Source organism: Glycine max, chromosome 14, assembly GCF_000004515.6.
Source record: "Glycine max cultivar Williams 82 chromosome 14, Glycine_max_v4.0, whole genome shotgun sequence".
NCBI classification, from domain to species: domain Eukaryota; kingdom Viridiplantae; phylum Streptophyta; class Magnoliopsida; order Fabales; family Fabaceae; genus Glycine; species Glycine max.
Window position 1 is genome coordinate 20495700 of NC_038250.2, and position 20457 is coordinate 20516156.

Sequence of the window (20457 nt, forward strand, 5' to 3'; positions counted from 1 at the left end):
CGATGAATGTCGAAGAACGGCTGAAAATCTTCACAGAATCACCCACGGAAATGTTACGGAAACGTTACGGAAGTGCCTCGGCTTGGATTTTCTTCACAGAAACAATTTTCCTCAGCAATTTCAAGTGAATACGAAGTGCCAAGAAGGTTGAACCCCTTTCCTCTTCACTCCTCCCCCTATTTATAGCAAAATAGGGGATGAGCTTGCCACCCAGCTCGCCCAGGCGAGCCAGGTTGCTTCCTCCAGAAGCAACTGCCTTCTGGAGGAAGAATCTGGAAGGCCCAAGTGGGCCTGGTTGGTATTTGCACCCCTTTTTACTAAATACACCCCCCTTTTACTCTTTTTGGTGATTATTTTTCCGTAACGTTATGAAACTTTACGAATTTCGTAACGATACTTGTTTTCTTTCCGTAAGGTTATGGAACCTTACGGATCATGTAATTACTTTTTTTTAGCTTTCGAAAAAGTTATGGAAACTCACGGATTGCGTAACAACACTTCCTTTTGATTTCCGTTACGTTACGAAATTTCACGGATTGCGTAACAACGCTTCCTTTTGATTTCCGACACGTCTCGGGACTTCACATATTGTGCAACAAAGGGTGCCAAGTACTTGAAGCGGTCAATTAAAGGTTGCATGCCATCAAACAATAGTCCCCGGACGAAATTAGGGTATGATAAGAATATTAAGACAAGTCAATTTAAATCTTCTTTTTTGTGCGTAAGGCACAAGTTGCTTATTGAACCTATGGACATTATATTCTGATGATTATTTTCGGTACTTAAGGATTGAGTAATTGTTCCATTGCGTTCGTACTGTGAGCTAGGTGCTAAAGCACTTGTCTTCTCAGGACTAGACGTTGAGGCAGTATTGCCTAATGGTTGATACTTTGACTATCATTCAAAGCCTTTTTGTTCATGCTTTTATGCTTGTATCTCATAGAGATAGATAAACCTATCGCTTAAGTATGAAAGGTCAATACATAAAATTCATACTTTATTAACATCAAAACCTCAAGGATTTAATTGTTTGGTACAGTCTAATGTGACTTGTATGTAACCAAACTTAACATATATAAAGCATTTATTCTTCACAAATTATGTGTATGTTTTCCACTAGTGCAAGACTATGTTATTACCCATTTTGGCACTATCCAATGACTCTCAAACCACACTTATGTATCATTATGAATGGCAAAGTGTCTCGTGGTATAATAATTGGTTTGCCTTGGCCAATTGTCAATGATCATAAGTGGGTTGGGATCAACGACACTTATCATTATAATTATTCTACTTCTACGTACTATGGAGATGATATGTGTTTAACAATGATCAAAATAAGTTCTTTACCAATTATGATTCACAATAACTCGTTAGTTAAATCAATAATGGACATACCACATAGCATTGAGTAAAAATTGTTCACACCAACAATCTTGTTAGTTGGTTTACTACTCAACCCAAAACAAAATTTTAAACATAATAAGATCGTCAAATCAATAGTGAAGGATGAGTTGGCATTCCAAGTATGAAAGCACCCCAACTTGCCCATGTTAACAACAATACACATGAATATATCCATAACAAAAGTAAGAAGAACAAAACACTTGAAGGGGACCAAATCAACCAATAGGCAAACAAATGTAATTGAACTCGTAAGATGAGCAAATATGGCTAATCCTAACGGTAAAGGAGCAAATTAAATCTATATAGTTAAAACAACATTTCTCAACCTTGCATAGAACCATAGTGGAACAACAAATGAATTCACTAAGAAATCTATAATCTCTTACCAGCCATAGATTGTGCCACGGTTTCTCAAAACATATAATAAAATCCCAACTTCACTCACTAAGGCACATTTAATTATTAATTTAAATAATTAAACAACTATTTGTCACCCTTCAACACAAGAGCCTTAATGACTTTCATCTAAAATGAACTTCCAATTTTCAGCCTTATTTGCAACCAAATAGGTACCCTAGTACCTAGTCATACACATGCACATATTCCTCCTTAGTTTAAAATTATTTAAACATCAAGCATTTCTCTACCATCCCATTTCGCAATATCCATGATGCAAACACCAATAAACACATGCCACACACCATAAACAAAGTAACAATCCCTCATCAAAATGCATTAGATGGTAACACCATCGCAACCACTATCGAAACATAACGCAACCATGAACCTACCAAAAATGAGAAAGGTAGCACCATCGCAAAACTAACAAACCATGACTAATTGAGCTAACTAACTCCTATGGCCTCTTACCAAAATTAAATATTTCAATCTTATCACATTCATAATTTTCACAACAAGCATGTATTTAACAACCAATATACCTCCTCCTGGACAACGCCTTCCTTCAAATGCGACCCTCCTCCCTATTTATTGTAACTCCTTGCTAAAAATGGTTTTTTGTTGACAATTTTTGCTATCCATCTATGCAAAAGGTATAAAAAAAACATTAAACACAACAACCAACATCGCTATGTTGAGATAAGAAAAAGAGAAAGGAGACAAACATATTAGATAAGAAAATCAGCATCAACAGATGAGTCTTAGCTCAAATTTGTCTCCTAGGTTTTATGGCGGTCCTTCAGTTCCCTTTCAATTTTGCATATTCTCCCCAAAAGTGATATTTATATTAGGGTCAAAGTGTAAATACCAATTCGCAGTTTCAATTGGTAAGTAGTTGTCATACTTTTGGCAAGTGTACCAATGTCATCCAGGTTATGCATTTTATAAATGAGATATTCTCCACAAAGACTTGAGTTACTTAGTTTCTCCAAATAAAATTAAACAATTATATATATATATATATACACACACACACACACAAAGAATTTGATCAAAATTTCATGGGTTTAATGAAACAAAAGTAAACAGCATAAAAGTAAAAAACATGTAAAATTAAGAAAATGGATAAAATGGATTTAATTAATTAAAGAAAAGCATAGGAATGGATTTCATCATTCATATCTTAAGTATATAAATGAAATTAATACATAAAAACCATTTTCCAACATTTTTGATGCACTCGTTATATCACCTCGAATCGATTCCTTGCATTCGAAAATCCTAAGAATATTTATCAAACATCAATTTCTCGCATCTAAAATAAATATTCCAGCATTACAATCCTAATCTTGTGCAAATAGAAATCGAAACATTATGCTCTAGTCCTAACAACATAGTGTAAAGAGTGAATTCATTTAGTTCAGATTTTAAGAGTACTTTCCAGTTAAACTTAAAATCCAATTTCAAGAAACTAGTGATAAAGTAGAATCAATCATTAAGAACATAATTAAATCACCAACGATGAGTTGAAAAGAATCATATATATATATATATATATATATATATATATATATATATATATATATATATATATATATATATATAATATCAAAATAGATACATCAGAGTATGACGGTTACATCCAATCCTGCGGAGAAACTAGCTACTCATGGTAGTGACTACAAGATCAATAGATGAAAATATAAAGGATGGAATCCACAATCACTTCAATGTCAACATTTGTAGCTCCAACTTGGTTTTTCTCTAATCTCCCTATTCCTCTCGTTATCTCAGAACCCATGCCTCTCGTTTTTCCAAAAGCTCTCCTGATTTTAACTTTTGTTCGAGTTTTTATCATGTCGATGACAATAAAACTCACTCAAGTGAGCACTCGCCTAGGCGAGTAGATATCTTCAACCTGAAGGAAAGTCACTCACTAAAGCAAGCTATGGCTCGCCCAGGCGAGTTCATCACCTTGAAACTCCTTTATTCTGCATGCATGCACAGCAAGCTATGATTAGCCCAAGCGAAAGAGAAAGGACTTCACCTCTTCAAAATGACCTCAACACTCTCAAGCTTGGCTCTAATTCTTTTTCCAACAAATGACCATCAAAACATAAGAGAGGCATGGATGAATCTTCTATATTATAAATAAAAAATACTTATAAATATACAATAAGAAAACAACTAGAATTAAGGGAAGTTTGTAAGAAAATTGTTAACATCAAAACATAAGTGTTAACATTCTAATCCCCAAAATAACTAAAATATGGCACTTTTCAGTAGTAAAAAACGTGGCCTCTTATTTTATTTTAATATTATATCCAACGATGTTTATTCTCCATCACCCATATAGATCATAACATAAGTGTTTATTTTTTTTTTAATATTATATCCAACGGTGTTTATCGATAGTAAAAAATCTTGGCCTCTTAAATGTGTATTTTATCAAGCTAATATCAATATGTATTTTTTTTTTAAAAGGTGAAATCTTTATTAATATGAGAGGTTGAGCACAAGTAGTGCCAAAAAAAATACAAGAAATAATAAAAAATTATAATTTATGATATCTAGATTTGTTATTCACAACCCTTGCCTACCAAAATTTCTAGGCCACCAAAACCAAGTCCACTTTGTAACTTCTTAAACCAGGGTTGTGTTTAGGGGATGTAAGTGGGAAAGCTATGAGAGTTTAAAATAGAGGTTACTTTTGTAAGGATGTTGTTGTGTGTGATGTCTTGTGAAATGATGGGATTATATATAGGGAAAGAAAGTTTGGTAGGAGAATTTAATTAGATGGTTTGATGGGAGGGTTAGGTATGAGAGTCAGTGCAAGGTGAGTGAATAGTGTGCAACTGCGTACATCATAGACAAAAGCTTATCCATTGCATCATGCTCTTGACCGCACTGTTCTGCATCGCTCATTAATCCCACACAGATTATTGACATCCGCACTGATGTGGTTATTAATGCATGTGAGTGAACAATGTGTAGTTGTGCACATCATAGACAAAAGCCTATCTGTTGCATCATGACTCTCAACTGTATTATTCTACATCACTCATCGAGACCATGCAGATTATTGGCATTCGTATTAATGTGGTTGTCAATGCATGTGAGTGTACAATGTGCACTTATGCACATCACAAACAAAAGTCTGTCTATTGCATCATGACTCTCAACCATACTGTTTTGCATCGCTCACCGACCCCACGCGAATTATTGGCATCCACATTGATGCAGTTCTTAGTACATCAGTGAACAGTGTTTACTTGCACGCATCATAAACAAAAGTATATTTATTGCATCATGACTCTTGACCGCACTGTTCTGCATCGCTCATCGAGCCCACATGGATTATTGACATCTACATTAATGCGATTGTTATTGCATGTGAGTCAGCAGTGTGTAGTTGCGCACATCACAGACAAAAGCTTATTTGTTGCATCATGACTCTTGACTGCACAGTTCCACATTACTCACCAAGACCACACAGATTATTGGCATCCACATTAATGTGGTTGTCGGTGCATGTGAGTGAACAATGTGCAGTTGCACACATCATAGACAAATCTTCATTGCATCATGACTCTTGACCGCACTATAAAGCATGGTTGTGGTTTAATAAAGCATCATAGTTCTTAGTTAAATAATTACATGAAGTCCCTCCTTTACTCCTTTGGGAGACGACCTGGACGATAGTTCAATTACTACATCATGATTGTATTACACTTGGTCTATAAGTTGAATCTAACGTGAAATAAATCCCTAATAGTGGATAACCCGAACATGGGTCATTAACATAAGAAGGTGATGATGAATTATGAATATCAATTTTATGTTCCATACATATTACACTTTCTGATGCAATCCTCCCTAGGAAGGGACCAATCACTAGAACCATGAGCAAGAGGCTCCAAGAAGATTGGGCTAGAGCTGCTGAAGAAGGCCCTAGGGTTCTCATGAACCTTAGGGTAGATTTCTGAGCCCATGGGCCAAGGTTGGGTCCAATTATCTTTGTACATATTAGACTAGGATGTCATTATATTTGGTCCTTGTATATAGGGCTCCATATTGTAGGTAGGGTACCCTAGAAATATAGGATTTTTCAGCCCTTGTATTTTTTGGGCACCTAGACTAGTTTTTGTATTAGGGGTAGTTTTGTAATTTCACATGCACTAAGTGGATATTTGATGTGTGTGGTTGGAAATAAATTTAATTGAATTGGTAGAAGCCCAATCCAATTAAATTTTAGAGGGGGAGGTGAGCATTTGCTTACTACACCCCATTGCCACATCATATAGTCACACTTTGTGCATGTCCTTCATGCTTTTCATGCCTCATGACACCTAAGCACACTTAGTGGAGAATCTTGTAATTGATCTTGGATTAGTGGGCTGAACCATAACTAAAATTCACTAATCATAATTAGTGAAATTTTGGCTCCAAAGTTTGGCTCCACAAATTCAATTTCAAATTCAAGTGAAATTTGAATTTCCCTCCAATTTTGTGTGACACTTAGGCTATAAATAGAGGTCATGTGTGTGTATTTTTTTCAACTTTGATCATTTGAATATTAACTTCAGATTTCAGAGCTCCTTTTGAGCACAAAATTTCGTGCTCTTCTCTCCCTCTCCCTTCATTCATCTCCTTCTTCCTCCAAGCTCTTATCCATGGCCTCCTATGGTGGTGAGCTTCTTCTAGACTCATCTTCTCCTTGAAGTGGCGTCTCCTCTCTCTCTTCCTTCTCCATTCCGCTGCCATTTATCTTCCAAGAAGCAAAGGAATCCATTGATGAAGAAGATCCTAGGCCTACAAGCTCCAATGGAGCTTGCATCATGTGGTATCAAGAGCATCTTCATCTAGGTGATGTTCTTTTGCTTCCTCTATCTTTTTGTTCGGTGAATTCTCTTTAATTCCTTGTTCTTCATCTTATTCTCCATGTATATCCTCCATTGTCTTGTGGTTTGGTGTTTAGAGTGGATTTAAAAAAAATAAACTGATTAAATCTTAGATCTACACTTGTTCTTGCATTTCTATGGTTCAAATTTTGTAGATCTACTCTTGAATCTTGTTTTTGTGTTGATTTTAGGTTCTATCAATTTTCATTCATAATATTCTTGTGCTGAACCTTTAGATCTAAATTTTGTTCCAAAATATTGATTAGAAAAAAAAAACACAAAAATCTAAGTGTAAATCACTTAATCCATGTTGTCTTAGAGTCATGTTTAGTCATAGTAATTGTCACATTATGTTCTAAGTTTGTGTTGAATTTTATTTTGTTAATTGAATTCTAGATACATTTGTTCATGTATTCTTGTCATTCTTAGCCTATCTTTTGAATTTTGAGTCTAATTCATGCATGTTATTTAGTTCATAACATGTTCTAAATCAATTCCTAGAAGTAGTCTTGTTCTTGAACTTTTTTTTTGCTTTCTAAGTTTCCTACATGATGCCTATGATGAAGTTGAGTTGTGGTGCTGAGTTGTGGCTGGATTTGTGAATCAAAATAAGTCTTAAGCTCTCTTTAATTGTGTTATTCAAGATAATTGAGCATAAGCAAACACAAATTGTAACTATCCAAGCCTTAAGCAACATAAACACTACTCTTGATTTCTAGGTTGAAATCGCTGGTGCTGGCAGCTTGAACATACGAACTTGTATAAATTACTGGGAATTGGTCACTACGTTTTTTGAGCTGAAACTTTTACTGAATTTTCTAGACATCTGGACCAAAATTATAAAAAAAGAACCAAGCGATTTGGATTAAAGGAAAAAATAAGAAAAATATCACAAGTTGGCAGAAAAATCAGTGTCCAGGAAAAAAAAAAAAGAAAAGTGAAAGGAAAGTGTGCTTGTTGTTTTGGCTCAAAATTTGTTCTATAATTGGTGCCTATTTTATACCAATCCTAGTTCTGAAATTTCAATTGAAAATTATTGTGAAAACAAGTGCCAAAACTAGAGGTTTCTTGAGTAATTTTTTTTTTAGTTTTTCTACTCTACTCTAGAGCCATTCTAGGTTTCTCTTTGAGTCCTAGCTTGCTTTTTTGTGCTTTTCATTGCTTTAGTTGTTGAATAATCCTTGGAAATTTGTCTTGTTAAAACTCTATTGGTTTAGCTTTCATTTCATTTTTTTTTGGTCTTTGGTTATTGCTTGTCTCTTTGTTTCCTTGCTTGTGAGTTGCCATATAGGGAATTGGAAAGGAGGATTGGTGCCATATCTTGAAGAATTTGAGTCAAGAAGCAAGGGGCCAACCACCTTAAGAGCTATTGGACTAAGAAGCACTCCAAATTGAGTGAAACACTAAAGAGAGAATAGCCACCACAATTGAGGACTTTTTTCTTTGTAATTTTGTAATTGGCAATTTGCTTTGCTTTCAAATTTTGTAACAAAAAGGCCTTTCATTGGAAGTAAGTTGGGAGCCTCCGCTAGGTCACCCTACTTCCATTTGTGTGTAATAATTTTAGGCAATTTTCCCTTAGGATAGTGAGTGTTTTGTTGGGAACCTTAAATGAGGTCATCCAAACACTCTTAGGATCCGCCTAGTTTGCATTTCTTGCACTTTAATTTCTTGCTTACTTTCATAGCTTATTTCCTTTACCCTCCATTGTCAAACCGCCTAGATAGCTTTCCTTTTACCAATTAGTTTTTACCTTATCTTTCACACCTTTTTTAGTGTTTATTTTGGCTAGTTTCAACCATAGTTTCTTTTACCTTTTTTTCAAACCCCCAACAAGAAAGAACCATAACTTAGGAACCAACATGAGTCTTCATTCTTCATCTAGTGTTAATGGTGAGGGTTCTACTCCTAAGGACCCCTTGTATAAGATATTAGATGAGTTGAGATCCCTTAAGTTGTGGAAAGAAAAACAAGAGAAAAAAGAAAAAGGTAAAAAAAGAGTGGAAGAAATAAGTCAAGATGAAAGAGAGAAAATAAGAGAGGAAGAAAGAAGAAAAATAATGAAAGAAATGAAAAGAGAAAAACATGCCTCCTATAGTAGTCATGACTCTTGCAAGAGTTTAAGTGAAGAACTTAGCGACTATTATAGAGGGCGTCATAGTTCACATACTAAACATCACTCCCAAAGAAGAGAAAAGGATAGAAGGCCTCAAGAGGTTAACATTAGCCTCCCATATTTCCACGGAAAAGATAATGTTGAGGCCTACTTAGATTGGGAAATGAAGGTTGAACAACTCTTTGCTTGCCATCATATTAGCGAAGAGAGAAAAGTTCCATTGGCTACCCTTAGCTTTCAAGGGTATGCCCTCTATTGGTGGACTTCCCTTGTTAAAGAACGAAGGATTCATGGGGATCCTCCAGTAGAGTATTGGAATGATCTTAAGAGTGTCCTTAGGAAGAGGCACATTCCTTCCTACTATGAAAGGGAGCTTATGGACAAGCTCCAAAGGCTTAGACAAGGGAGTATGAGTGTTGAAGAATATAGACAACAAATGGAACTACTCCTTTTAAGAGCTGGACTTAGGGAGGAGGAAAGAACAAGCATAGCTAGGTTCCTTAGTGGGCTCAATATGGAAGTGAGGGACAAGGTTGAACTCCTTCCATATAGGGACCTAGATGAGCTAGTCCAACTTTGTATAAGAGTGGAGCAACAACTTAAAAGAAAGCCTTCTTCAAAATCTTATGGCTCTCACTCTTATCCAAGGAAGGACCAAGCCCATGGAATTTTAGGGGCTGCACCTTCAAAACCCAAGGAAGATAAGGGTAAGACCATAGAGAAATACACCCCTAAGACTAGTTCCCAAGAAAGGACTAGCAACATTAAATGCTTCAAATGTCTTGGGAGAGGTCACATTGCCTCTCAATGCCCCACAAAGAAAACCATGATCATGAGGGGTCAAGACATTTATAGTAGTCAAGAGGAGACTACTTCTTGCCCTTCCTCTAGTGGAAGTGAAGATGAAGTAAGGGGTGAAGAGTCTAGTGAGGAAGTCTACCCTCATGAAGAAGGTGACCTCTTAATGGTTAGAAGGCTCCTTGGAGGTCAATCTTGTGATCTATCTCAATCCCAAAGAGAGAACATCTTTCATACAAGATGCAAAATTTTAGATAAAACTTGTTCTCTCATTGTGGATAGTGGATCTTGTTGCAATTGTTGTAGCACAAGATTAGTTTCCAAGTTGAACCTCACTATCATTCCCCACCCAAAACCTTATAAACTTCAATGGCTCAATGAGCAAGGGGAAATGATAGTTAACCAACAAGTGAAGGTACCTTTCTCCATTGGGACATATAAGGATGAAGTTAATTGTGATATAGTTCCCATGGAGGCAGGACATATTCTGTTAGGAAGGCCGTGGCAATTTGATAGGAAGATCATTTATAATGGCCTAACTAATGAGATTAGCCTCACCCATCTTGGCACTAAATTTGTGTTGCATCCTCAAACACCTTCACAGGTGGCCAAAGATCAACTAACTATGAAAGATAAGAGGGATGAGGAAGAAAAATTAGAAAAACAAAAGAAAAAGAAGGATAGTAAGGTCTTGTCTTCAAAGGCCAGGGGGAAGGAAAAAGAGGGAAAGGATTCCTCCAAGAAGATTGTTAAGAAGGAAAATCATTTTGCAACAAAAGGTGATATTAAAAGAGCACTCCTTCTTAAACAATCTTTCTACCTTCTCCTATCAAGGGAAACATCCCTTAGCACTGCCACAATTCCTACATTTGAGACCTTACCCCCAAAGGTCCAAGAACTCTTACATGAATTTGGTGATATATTTCCCAAAGAGATACCCCCTGGGCTACCTCCTTTAAGGGGAATAGAACACCAAATAGATTTAGTCCCAGGAGCAAGCCTTCCTAATAGGCCAGCCTATAGGACTAACCCTCAGGAGACTAAGGAGATAGAGTCTCAGGTTAAAGAATTGTTGGAGAAGGGCTGGGTCCAAGAGAGCCTAAGCCCATGTGCTGTGCCAGTGTTGTTGGTGCCCAAAAAGGATGGTACGTGGAGAATGTGTACAGATTGCAGGGCCATCAACAACATCACTGTAAAGTATAAGCACCCCATTCCTAGACTTGATGATTTGCTTGATGAGTTGCATGGTGCCAATATCTTTTCAAAAATTGATCTTAAAAGTGGTTATCACCAAATCAGGATGAAAAAGGGTGATGAGTGGAAAACTGCTTTCAAGACCAAGTTTGGTTTGTATGAATGGCTAGTGATGCCTTTTGGGCTCACTAATGCACCAAGCACCTTTATGAGGCTTATGCATCATGTCTTAAGGGATTTCATAGGTAGATTTGTAGTTGTTTATTTTGATGATATTTTAGTGTATAGTAGGAGCCTAGATGATCACTTAGGACATCTCAGACAAGTTCTTTCAGTCCTTAGGAAAAACACCCTCTATGCAAATATAGAGAAGTGTACCTTTTGTGTAGATAATATAGTTTTCTTAGGTTTTGTAGTTGGTAGAAATGGGGTCCAAGTGGACCCTGAGAAAATCAAGGCCATCCAAGAATGGCCCACCCCAAAAAGTGTGGGAGATATTAGGAGCTTCCATGGGTTAGCAAGCTTCTATAGAAGGTTCGTTCCTAATTTCTCTACAATTGCATCACCTCTCAATGAGCTGGTGAAGAAGAATGTGGCATTTACCTGGGGTGAAAAACAAGAGCAAGCCTTTGCTTTGCTCAAAGAAAAGCTTACTAAGGCACCTGTTCTAGCTCTTCCTGACTTTTCTAAAACTTTTGAGCTAGAATGTGATGCCTCTGGAGTGGGAGTTGGAGCTGTATTGTTACAAGGTGGGCACCCTATTGCTTATTTTAGTGAAAAACTACATAGTGCCACCCTCAACTACCCCACCTATGATAAAGAGCTTTATGCCTTAATAAGAGCCCTCCAAACTTGGGAACATTACCTTGTTTCCAAGGAATTTGTCATTCATAGTGATCATCAATCACTTAAGTACATTAGAGGGCAAAGCAAGTTAAACAAGAGGCATGCAAAATGGGTAGAGTACCTAGAGCAATTTCCATATGTTATCAAATACAAAAAGGGAAAAACAAATGTGGTAGCTGATGCCCTCTCTAGGAGACACACATTGTTTTGCTCCCTAGGAGCTCGAATTTTAGGATTTGATAATATTAGGGACTTGTATGCTTTAGATGAACATTTCTCTCCCATTTATGAGAGTTGTGGGAAAAAGGCCCAAGATGGATTCTATTTGGCTGAGGGGTATTTGTTCAAAGAGGGAAAGCTATGCATACCCCAAGGATCCATTAGGAAATTACTTGTGAAAGAGAGCCATGAGGGTGGGCTCATGGGCCACTTTGGGATAGACAAGACCCTTGTCTTACTCAAAGAAAAGTTTTATTGGCCCCATATGAAGAAAGATGTCCATAAGCATTGCACTAGGTGTGTGGCTTGTTTACAAGCCAAGTCTAGGGTGATGCCTCATGGGCTATACACACCCTTACCCATCCCATCTGCACCTTGGGTAGACATTAGTATGGACTTTGTCCTTGGGCTTCCTAGAACCCAAAGAGGTGTAGACTCTATCTTTGTGGTGATGGATAGGTTTAGCAAGATGGCACACTTTATACCATGCCACAAGGTGGATGATGCTTCCCACATCTCAAAACTCTTTTTCAGGGAAGTTGTGAGACTCCATGGTTTGCCTAGGACCATTGTGTCAGATAGAGATGCTAAGTTCCTTAGCCACTTCTGGAAAACCTTATGGGCTAAGTTAGGAACTAAACTTCTTTTCTCTACCACTTGTCATCCACAAACTGATGGGCAAACAGAGGTAGTGAATAGGTCTTTATCCACCCTTTTAAGGGCTCTTCTGAAAGGCAACCATAAGTCTTGGGATGAGTATCTTCCTCATGCAGAATTTTCCTACAACAGGGGGGTTCATAGAACCACCAAGCAGTCCCCTTTTGAGGTTGTCTATGGGTTCAATCCCCTAACACCGTTAGACCTCATTCCCCTCCCACTGGACACTTCTTTTATACATAAAGAAGGGGAATCTAGGTCAGAATTTGTAAAGAAGATGCATGAGAGGGTTAAGAACCAAATAGAGAACCAAACAAAGGTGTATTCAACTAAAGGCAATAGAGGAAGAAAAGAGCTAGTTCTTAATGAGGGTGACTGGGTTTGGCTCCATCTTAGGAAGGATAGATTCCCTACTAAAAGGAAATCCAAGCTTAGCCCTAGAGGGGATGGACCTTTTCAGGTTTTGGAGAGGATCAATAACAATGCCTATAGGTTGGACCTCCCAGAAGAGTATGGAGTCAGCACCACTTTTAACATTTCTGATTTAACTCCTTTTGCAGGTGGAGCTGATATTGAGGAGGAAGAACTAACAGATTTGAGGTCAAATCCTCTTCAAGGGGGAGGGGATGATGCAATCCTCCCTAGGAAGGGACCAATCACTAGAACCATGAGCAAGAGGCTCCAAGAAGATTGGGCTAGAGCTGCTGAAGAAGGCCCTAGGGTTCTCATGAACCTTAGGGTAGATTTCTGAGCCCATGGGCCAAGGTTGGGTCCAATTATCTTTGTACATATTAGACTAGGATGTCATTATATTTGGTCCTTGTATATAGGGCTCCATATTGTAGGTAGGGTACCCTAGAAATATAGGATTTTTCAGCCCTTGTATTTTTGGGCACCTAGACTAGTTTTTGTATTAGGGGTAGTTTTGTAATTTCACATGCACTAAGTGGATATTTGATGTGTGTGGTTGGAAATAAATTTAATTGAATTGGTAGAAGCCCAATCCAATTAAATTTTAGAGGGGGAGGTGAGCATTTGCTTACTACACCCCATTGCCACATCATATAGTCACACTTTGTGCATGTCCTTCATGCTTTTCATGCCTCATGACACCTAAGCACACTTAGTGGAGAATCTTGTAATTGATCTTGGATTAGTGGGCTGAACCATAACTAAAATTCACTAATCATAATTAGTGAAATTTTGGCTCCAAAGTTTGGCTCCACAAATTCAATTTCAAATTCAAGTGAAATTTGAATTTCCCTCCAATTTTGTGTGACACTTAGGCTATAAATAGAGGTCATGTGTGTGTATTTTTTTCAACTTTGATCATTTGAATATTAACTTCAGATTTCAGAGCTCCTTTTGAGCACAAAATTTCGTGCTCTTCTCTCCCTCTCCCTTCATTCATCTCCTTCTTCCTCCAAGCTCTTATCCATGGCCTCCTATGGTGGTGAGCTTCTTCTAGACTCATCTTCTCCTTGAAGTGGCGTCTCCTCTCTCTCTTCCTTCTCCATTCCGCTGCCATTTATCTTCCAAGAAGCAAAGGAATCCATTGATGAAGAAGATCCTAGGCCTACAAGCTCCAATGGAGCTTGCATCACTTTCCATATTTGCAAATGTATTGAACATGCACCAAACACCTTCTTTTGAAAACGATAAGTTTCAACTATTCTAGGAAGAAAATGGTATTCTTCACAATTTTTTCACACCTAGAGTGCAGTGATTATAGACGTAACACCATCATCTCTAATTGATGACTGTGTTGTGGTGATTATGTCTGGCAGTGTCATTTTGGATTCAATAATATTAATTTTGTCTTGTCACTTTTGAAAACTGCATTTGCACTTGAACTATGGATGATCTCACCATTGATATAAACGTACGCATAAATTGGCTCTAAACTCATTTTTCTTGCTCTCTCTATTTTCTCACACAATTTGGTCTAATGCAACTAATCAAAGTCTATGCTGATATGGTGTCTTTATATATACAATCAATCACAGGTCCATGGTTCACGTGATTTGGAATCTCAATGCATGATAATAAGGCATTTGTGTTAACGTGTTTTTGAATCTTGAGTCCTTACAATGAGACAAAGTGTTAATGTGTTTTTGAATCTTGAGTCCTTACAATGAGACAAAGTGTAAACGTGCTTTGGAATCTCGACACAATTTATATCATAAATTGATGCGAGGTGCGTGCCAATACCACATTTCCATCTCCCAACATCAAATTTTATATCATTTGTACCCATTTTACCATTAAACCTCGTTGTCATGGCTCATATACCTCTATTGTGTCATCAACACATTCATCATTCAGTACCACAAATAACGACTTAATCACTTCGTATTACCATACAATACCTAAACCATAACCACAAATTGTACCATTATTATCCTTTACCAAGTTCCAACATATTGCCCTAATCAAACAATGCATAATTGATCTTGCATTGATCACTGCATTGGTTGAACGATGAAGGCCTAAACACACACACCTTTCACCTGCCATGGGGTGAGTGCACTATTACACTAGAAAATATGCACTGCATCTAGGCATTAAGGTCGATGGTCATGTTGTGACAGGACCTAGCTTCCTACATAGGGATGAGTTATATGACGAGTTACTAGGTGAAGTTCCTCCAGATAATGCACATAAGGAAGTCACACTCAAGCTGACATGGTTGCTTAGCATCTTGCGTACATCATTACCTGAAGAACCAACAATATACCAACTACAATGCATGTGTAGAGCTTACATAATATACATGATTGGTAATACTTTAATACCTGATAAATCTGGAAATAAATTTCATCTAATTTATCTGAACCTATTATATGATTTTGACAACATAAAAAAATATAGTTAGGGTTCTGCTTGTTTAACAAGTACAGAGAACTGTGGCAGGCATCATCAGAAGTTGGTAAAGTTATGGGGGGTTGTGTCATACTATTGTAGTCATGGGCTTGGTATCACATGTCTTTTATTGCACCAAGAGTCCCACGGCCTGAAACAACTTATCCGCTCACTAAAAGTTTATTACAAATAATGAAATCAAAATTTTTAATTTCAATGACGCATATTATAACATTACAATGAATAGTGGTTTTGTTTCGTTTACATTTCAAATGGAGTGGTGGTAGATTAGATTATAGAGGTGCACCTCATGGTGACTTGGTTGGATATAGATCTAGTATAGATCATATGGAGAGTCATCAAGTATATTATTGTCATCAATATGTACATAATAACATTTACTAATGTTGCATCGTTAACGTATATTTTAGTTTTCTTGGGGCATATAGAAAATTTGAAAAACACCCACCAAGACATGCACACAGAGACAGGGACATTTGGTATGCATGTACTGCAATTATTTGTTTTCCCATCGTGGAATGACATCAAACAAACATGATCAAGCTACAATTTGAACTACATCAAGACATCCCTGTTGATCTTATGAATCTTGATCAACTTCACCAGATTGACATGTGAGACAATCATTATAGTGATTGGATGCAATATCATGTGGGGTGGATTAATATATGGAAAAACAAAGGCAATGATGTTTTAATTGGATGATGTGTTGAAGGGGCAGTGACACATATACAAGAGTATATGGAATCGTATATGCAAAACATTATTATATTCTTGTCTGTTACACAACAACTAAATGATCCATGCACTGCAACTACCCATAATGTTGTAGGGACAAGCGTTGAAGAAACACATTTCCAAGTTCCACATCCTCAGTTAATGTTTTGTACTCCATCACTTGTTCATCAAACTTTTGACCAGACTTGCGAGTCAGTCGATGCAACTAACCCTGAATGGATCACCAATTTATTTATTGTTAATTTAAATACACCAAATTCTGTGGCATCATACTTAGTTTCTTTACAATAGTTCGATGCACCATATTTGTTTGGAGAGTAAGGGAAAATTTCTTCAGTTGTATCAATCCACACTGAAAACCCTAAGACAGAACAACAACATTATCATCATGAGGGAGAACTAGTGATACATGAGAGAAGAAATTCACGACGTAATCGACATCCACCGCCCTATGGGACTGGTCATCATCTAGGTCATTAAAGTATAAAATGATGTGATAATAAGATCAACTATGTTTAAGTACCCTTCTAATGTAGTTTTCAAAATCATGTTAAAGTGCTCATGCCATGTTATGTTATGTTTAAGTGACCATGTTATGCAATTTATAAAATTTATCTCCAATACATTAAAAATATGTGGCAAATTTATTTTATAGTTTTCGCGTCAAAGAATCCCAAAAAAATATATTGTGTAACAATTTCATCAAGAAGGACCTCAAATTAATAGTAAAAAAATATGTTTTTGACCATTAAAACAATATTTAAGTAGTCATGTTATGCAATTTAGAATATTTATCTCCAATAACCGCAAGTTATTTTTTTATCAACAAATGTTAATGTTAGTTTGTCTTAGTACGACGATTGAATTCACAATCTTTTTCTCTTTCTCTTCTTTCTTAATCACCTAATTAATCTTATATCTCCAATTCTAAGCTAAATTAGATAAAAATTCACCAAAAGAAAGAAAGAAATAAGTTTAATTATCAATTTGATCCTCAAGTTTTAAAAAATGTGTAAAGACATATCATAAGAAGAGGAGTTGAATTATAATTTTTACTAAACTTAAAATATTTTTCAAAAACAACAACATTATTTTCTAATAAAGAAAAACTAAAGTGACTCTTGGTTTGAATATTTTTTGTTTTAATTTTTAAAGAAAATAAGAAATAAGAGTGAAAATATATTTGTTTAAATATTTTCTTTGTCAAAATAGGCTAAAAATTGAAAACAATGGATCAATGTTTTTAATATTTTTTGAAAAAATGAAAACACGATGACACCTTACAATACTTCTTTCTCAACTCACATTTTTAAATCTTAAAAAATTGAAAATAAAAATTATTTTTTAAAACAAATAAAATAGAAAATAGAAAATAAACACTCAAATAAAAAACCTAAGGAGATAGGCTGAGAAAATTCAATTTCTAATGAGTTAATTCCAATCATGCATCATATGAGATATGTTTAGAAAATTAAAAATAGAAATTCCAAGGGTGTTACTAAGTGCACCAACCATATTGCTTGTGCACCCATCAATAAAACTTAATTCTTAAAATACCCTTAGTGATTTCTTCTTCCTTTTAAGTTATTTTTTTACAGTAACACATTCATTTGTTCACTTTCTCGGTTTCTTCTGATTTTTTCATTGTCATGAAAGGTGCACTGTGCCGCTTCAGTTGAGGTGAAAGTGTTACGGAGATACGTTGGTGGTGGTTGTAGCGGTGGTTGGATTGGTTGTTAACGAATGTATGTCGTCGATGTTATTTGTTTTTTTTTTCATTTTCTGGGTAAAATACATATTAAAGAATCCATAAGTTATATAGAACTTATAGATTCATTAATCTGTAAGTTTTATATAACTTACGTATTGTCAATGCATATAAGTTATATGAATTAAGTAATTTGTATAACTAATATGGATTAATTAATCCATATGAGTCATATGGAGTACTTAATTTATATAACTCATACGGATTAACCAATTTGTATGATTTATAATATTATTTTTAATTAAATAAATATTTAATTTTTTTAATCTTATTAGTATATAAATATATTAATTAATATGATTGTTATAAAAATTAATGTGTACTAAAAAATTATTTGTTTATTTGTTTATATGTTTATTGAAATGTAATTAGTATTATTATTTTAAATATTTTTAAATAAGTGTAGTTTGATAATTAATTTGTAAGTATTTGTTTTTTATATTTTGGAAATGGTATTAATTGTAAAATAATTTACACTTTTAATTTCTATATAATTTATTTGAGTTGTTGTGGTTTAAAACTGATTATTTTTTGTGGTTATAATTTCATGAATTAGAATTAAGTTGAATAATATAATTTATTTTAGTACATATGGTTAGGTTATAATATTTTATCTATTATATGGTTATCAATTTTAAGTAGAAAAAGTCAATGTTATTGGTTTTTAATACATAGGGTTATCAATTTTAATGTTTTATAATATTATATGCAATAAAAAACTACCTAGGATTTTGTGTGATAGTATATGTATGGTGCGGTTAGGGATCGTTTGTTTGTGATTAAAATTTTTGAATGTCTTGTTAAGATGGATGAAGATCAATGGATGTATAATAGTATAATGTCTCAAAAAGTTGATATGAATGAACAAAATGAAGATGAAGCTGGTGTAAATGAAGAACATGTTGATTGTTCTAATGCATTCAATACTTCTCAAGTATTAATATGATTTATTGTTATTAAAGTAATTAAATGAATGTCCCTTGAAGACTAAACTTGTGTGGATTGCATTGTAGGTGTTTGCTACCCGAGATGATATTCTGCATTGGGCTCGATGTGTTGCTTATGAAATTGGATTTGTGACGATGATTATGAGGTCAGACACAAACACTGGCACAAGAGGAAGGACTTCATTTATCTTAATTGGTCGTGAAAGGAGTGGTCAATATAGGTCTAGGAAGAATGATTTTGTAAGAAGAGATACTGACACTAGGAAATGTGGGTGTCCCTTTAAGCTTCGTGGAAAATCAATTGTTGGAGGACAAGGATGGATGATGAAGTTAATGTGTGGGAGTGACAATCATGAAATGGCAAAGTCATTAGTTGGACATCTATGTAGAAGCAAAGCTTCATGGTGAATCAAAGGTGATTCAAAGGTGTTTTGATGATAACAATTATGATAACAAAAGATGATGACAAAGGTGACGACAAAAAGCTCAAAGATCAATCAAAGAACAACTCAAGTGAATCAAAGATCAATCAAAGAGCAACTCAAGTGAATCAAAGATCAATCAAAGAGCAACTCAAGTAAATCAAAGATCAATCAAGAACAATTCAAAATCAAGAAGAATTCAAGACTCAAGAAGAAAGTCTAGAGACAAGAATCAAGATTCAAGATCTCAAGAATCAAGATCAAGATTCAAGAATGAAGAGAAGACTCAATCAAGATAAGTATTAAAAAGTTTTTCAAAACTTTGAATAGCACATGAGTTTTTGACAAAACCTTTTACCAAAGAGTTTTTACTCTCTGGTAATCGATTACCAGATTGTTGTAATCGATTACCAGTAGGAAAATTGTTTTGAAAAAGTTTTCAAATTGAATTTACAACGTTCCAATTATTTTCAAAAAGCTGTAATCGATTACAATGTTTTGGTAATCGATTACCAGTACCTTTGAACGTTGAAATTCAAATTCAAATGTGAAGAGTCACATCTTTTCACATAAAAGCTTTGTGTAATCGATTACACTGATTTGGTAATCGATTACCAGTGACTATTTCTGAATAAATCAAAAGATGTAACTCTTCAAAAGGGTTTTGACTTTTTCAAATTGGTTTTAAGTTTTTCTAAAAGTTATAACTCTTCTAAATGGTCTTCTTGACCAGACATGAAGAGTCTATAAAAGCAAGGCTTTGTTTTTCATTTTCAATAATCTTGAATACTTTTCCAATCAATTATTTACAAGCCTTGAATCTCTTTGAACTTCTTCTTCTTCTTTGTACCAAAAGTTTTTTGAAGTTTTCTGGTTTTCCAAACCTTGAAAACTTGTGCTATTCATCTTTTCATTCTCTTCTCCCTTTGCCAAAAAGAATTCGCCAAGGACTAACCGCCTGAATTCTTTTTGTGTCTCTCTTCTCCCTTTTCCAAAAGAACAAAGGACTAACCGCCTGAATTCTTTTGTGTCTCCCTTCTCCCTTGTCAAAGAATTCAATAAGACACAGTCTGAGAATTCTTTTGATTCTTCCCTTTCCCTAATACAAAAGTGTTCAAAGGACTAACCGCCTGAGAATTCTTTTGTATCCCCATTCACAAAG